The 4,447-nt window shown below is 39.1% G+C and overlaps 1 pseudogene; it reads left to right on the top strand.

The window, feature by feature from the left end:
* The first annotated feature begins 977 nt into the window (after window positions 1-977).
* Window positions 978-4,170, top strand: LOC141522723 (N-acylglucosamine 2-epimerase-like; annotated as a pseudogene).
* The last annotated feature ends 277 nt before the right edge of the window (window positions 4,171-4,447 follow it).

Here is a 4,447-nt window from a genome sequence, read left to right as displayed (position 1 = left end):
ATTTTTACCAAAATCATTACCATCCTCAAAGATGATCACTAGGCTCACAACTTAGTTGTCATCCTCAACTTTTCGCCCATTAGTTTCCAAGTCCTATCAATTCCATCTTTGAAACATCTCTCATAAATATTCTCTTTGTTCCCAGGTACCTGCTACCACTTCTACCAGTCTGGTGCAGGTCTTCATTCCCCCCCTTGCTGGGCTATTTTAATAACTCGATGTTTAAGAGGTTTGATTTCCTTTCTTCAAGTCTTCCCTCACTTCAATTCCTTCACTTGCCGAGTTGATCTTTAAAGTACAGGCCTGACCATATGATATCTCTGTTATCAATATCAATTCCCTATTATCTTCAGAATCAAATATAAAATTCTGGTTGTCTTTGAAAATCCTTCTTACCTTCCACCTTGACCCTTACAATCTTCCTAGTCTTCTTACATCTTCTCCCCTTCATATACTCTTTGATTTAGTGATACTGGTCTTCTTGCTGTCCACCCCATAGGACACTCCATCTTTCTATTCTATGCATTTTCTTTCTTTCTTAAAAAAATTTTTTTTAGGTTTTTGCGAGACAAATGGGGTTAAGTGGCTTGCCCAAGGCACAGAGCTAGGTAATTATTAAGTGTCTGGGGCCGTATTTGAACTCAGGTACTCCTGACTCCAGGGTTGGTGCTCTATCCACTGTGCCACCTAGTCACCCCTCAACTCTATGCATTTTCACAGGCAATTCTTCATGCTTGAAATTCTCTACCTACTTATCTCTGCCCCTTGGCTTCTCTATTTTCCTTCAGACTCCAGCTAAAATCTTACATTCTTCAACATACCTTTCATAATACTAGGTCCTTCTGTCTAAGATCATCTCCAATTTATCCTGCATATTCTTGTTGCATATTGTCTCTTATTAGACTGTGAGCTCTTCGAGATCAGGGACTTTTCCCCTCTTTCTTTGTTTCCTCATCAAATACCACAGTGATCGGCACATGGTAGGTATTTAATGAATACATGCTGACTTTATTGGAATTTGATAATGATGAGTTCCTCATCACTGGAAATGTTCAAATGGAACCTCCATAGCTCCATTTGGAGTACCCTATGGCCACTCCTATTTTTTTTTACTAGTTGCATCAAGGCTGAACATACTGCTGAGTCCCCCAGAAGAGATTCATAGGAATTCAAAAGGTTTTGACCTAATTATTCATATAGGAAAATAATCCATGGATAAATAATACCTATCAAGATTGTGATATGCAATTTATTGAACAACCTATAGTGTTCATCTATTAGTATACATGGATGTTGAACAGACAATACAAATTGTCCATGAGTTGTGGCTAGAATCAAGCAGAAGGAAGAAAGTGATTGAATTGGTTTTGAGAAATTGCAAAGCTTCTTTAATGACCATAAACTTCTGCTAGAAATAAAGTCTAATCTTATTAATGTCAGTATTCTATGAGTATTGTTAATGGGTTACAAATCATAGAATGTTACATCTCTGACTACTTAAAAACAAATATCATATAGAGGAAAATGGAGAGGTACATAGTCTATAAGAAAAAAGCTTTGACATATAATAACTATGGATCTTCAAAGAAAATCAGAAATAAAGACTGCTGTCAGAAAAATTATGATCAATTGGAAAATGACAAGAAAAGATATGGGACTAGAGTGAAAGATAAAGGAAAATATTGAGAGTATTCTACTGATATCTTTGTGATACAAGGAAAAATAAAGAAGAACCCCAAGAGCATTGAATAGAAACACTAGGGTAAATTTATTTGAGGATATAGATCAGAGTTGCACAGGCAGTGGATGGGTTATTGGACTTGGAGGGAAAGTTCAATTAGAGATTCATTAAATATATCATCATTGTTAATACCACATCACTAAAAAAATAAAAACAGAGCTCATGCATCACTCAGCTGGGGATACCTGAAGGACATAGTATACTAGTATACCTAAGAAGTATACCAAATATGAATGAGAAGGATGCTAGTAGAATACAATTGTCTCTGATCTTCCTGCTAGACCTGCAATGGAACTTCAAGTCTTAGACAATGATGAATTCCCACATCAATGGAAGATATGGACCTTCATCAGGAACACATCATTTCCAGCAATGGGATCTGAAGTTGAATTGCTCTTGTTAAAATAGAAAACACTTTACTTCTTATATAGTTTTGCTAAGAATCTCCTAGTTAATCAGGCCTAGATGGTTTGGGAACTGCAAACCAGGGTACATATAACTAAACTTGTGACTAATCTTTCTGAATCCTTGATTAGAGTTTTTTGGGGAATTGAGTTTTTGCACATATTCAATACCCTTATCACCTTAGTTGTTATTGTTTGGAAGATTCACATTTAGCAGTTTTATCCAATTATTCAAGGATGGCCTTAATCATAGAAGTTGAGATGGACTCCAATGACCATCTGATCCAACCCACAGCCCGAAGAAATCTCTAATGCAACACACCTCTGCTTGAAGATCTCTAAAATAGGGAAACAACTAGTTTCCTGAGTCCCCATATTCTACTTTGGAACATTTCTAATTGTTAGGAAGTTTTCCTGGCATCAAACCTAAACTTACCTATTCACAACTTTAACTCACTACCCCTGATTATGTCCTCGGGGGTCAAAAAGTCTACTTCCCCTTTCTAGAGCCCTTAATATTTATGAGGAAGCTATTATTCTCACAAAGCCTACAACAGAGGGAAAACTAACTGGCAATCTAAGAAGTTACACAAAGCATAATACTTTTTAAAAGTATTGTAATGTGCAAGCCAAGAGTTACAATATACTACACTTTACAAATGTATATTTTTCTTCAGAGAAAGGAAATGTTTCCAAATCAGTCCACAAGCATTTATTAGGTACCTAGTTTTCCCTCTAACTGGGGAGATTCTCCTCTTCAGATTGTCACTTGTTCTGGGGTTGGACTCACTGGGGATTTGAAAAGGGAACGGAGAGGGCCACGCTGGCTACTTGGAAGGAGTGGATAGAGCAGTAACTGGACTGGGTGGCAACATTATGGACCAAGTACTCCCATCATTCAGAACAGGATCTTCTTTACTTGCCTCACTAGGAGGGTCAAGTATATGATGACCTCAAGTACATGTGGCTGCAGGAGAGACTCGAATGAATGGATGTCTACTGAGTTTCCATTCTTCTGAGATCCTGCATACAGTCAAAGCAGAGGGAATTCATCTGCCATGCCCAAATAGCCTTTCCTCCAACCCCGCCCCCACCCAGAGAAAAAGACCTTTGTTCTGATCTGTGATGGTTGCCCTCCCAAGATTCAGCACAGGATCTTCAGCAAAGGCTTTTCTAATATGGTCATGGTTGAGCTATGGAAGACCACTGGTGACCCTTACCAAGGGGAAAACGATGGAGATGAGGAATCAGATTATATACTGGGTTCAAGTGAGCCCACTGGCCTGGGTCAGCCTCAGCTCTCAAAAACCCCCAATGCTGACTCTATGACTATGCCTGTGATGATGCATAATCAGCTCAGGAAGGATGATAAGATGACTCAAAAGCATTTGGAGCTGGATGAATGTTGTACTAGGGACATCTTGAAGCATCTCCAGAGGGATGGACAGCTTCTGCTAGAGAATGTATCTAAGGTTAGAAAAGAGATTTCTGGCTTCCTGGAGAGACAATAAAATCCAGGTCATGCTCTGGAGACCAACTGGTTCTTGCTCTGATTTACTATCCTATAGCAAAACCCTGAAATCAAGGTCCATGCATGTCACTGAGAAATTTATGCTGCAGTCTTTTCATTCTGGCTGGACCAGTGAAAATATAGATGATATGTTACTTCTAGTATGCAGATAAATTCTGCCCTACACAGCTGGAGTGAGGCATGAAACTCTGGTGGTCCCATAGTGAAGCCATGATTGCCTTCCTTATAGTTTACAATGAGACTTCTGCCAAGTTGCTGAGTATACCTTTGAGTGGTTTTTAGATCTAGAGCTTGGAGAATAGTATGGCTATCAGACCTGGGAGGGTAGAGTAGCCCTTAACTTCAAGGAGAGGTCCTTTAAAGGTTACTTCCATGTGCCCAGATGCTTCTACATGTGCAAGGAGTTACTCAAGTTTCTCTTGGTGGCCATTCAAAGTCTAGTGTCTGAGGACACAAGAGCAGCAGCCACCTCACTCTGTTGGGGGATGGGATGAGCCAGGGCTCTCAGTTCCTCTTCTCTGTCCCACCTTCTAAAATAAAGTTTGAAATAGAAATTGAATAAAGTTTGTCTAGGATCTCAAAAAAGAAGAAAAGAGAGGAAGGAAGGAAGGAAGGAAGGAAGGAAGGAAGGAAGGAAGGAAGGAAGGAAGGAAGGAAGGGAAAGAAAAGAGAGTGAAGAAAAAGGGTACAGGACAAAGTCTTAGAATATGTATGGTGATCCAGTCTCAGCATATTTTAAATAATTCATTGTACTGATTAATCCAATTCCAA

Source organism: Macrotis lagotis, chromosome 4 (assembly GCF_037893015.1).
Source record: "Macrotis lagotis isolate mMagLag1 chromosome 4, bilby.v1.9.chrom.fasta, whole genome shotgun sequence".
Lineage (NCBI taxonomy): Eukaryota > Metazoa > Chordata > Mammalia > Peramelemorphia > Peramelidae > Macrotis > Macrotis lagotis.
This window is presented reverse-complemented; position numbering and strand designations above follow the sequence as displayed.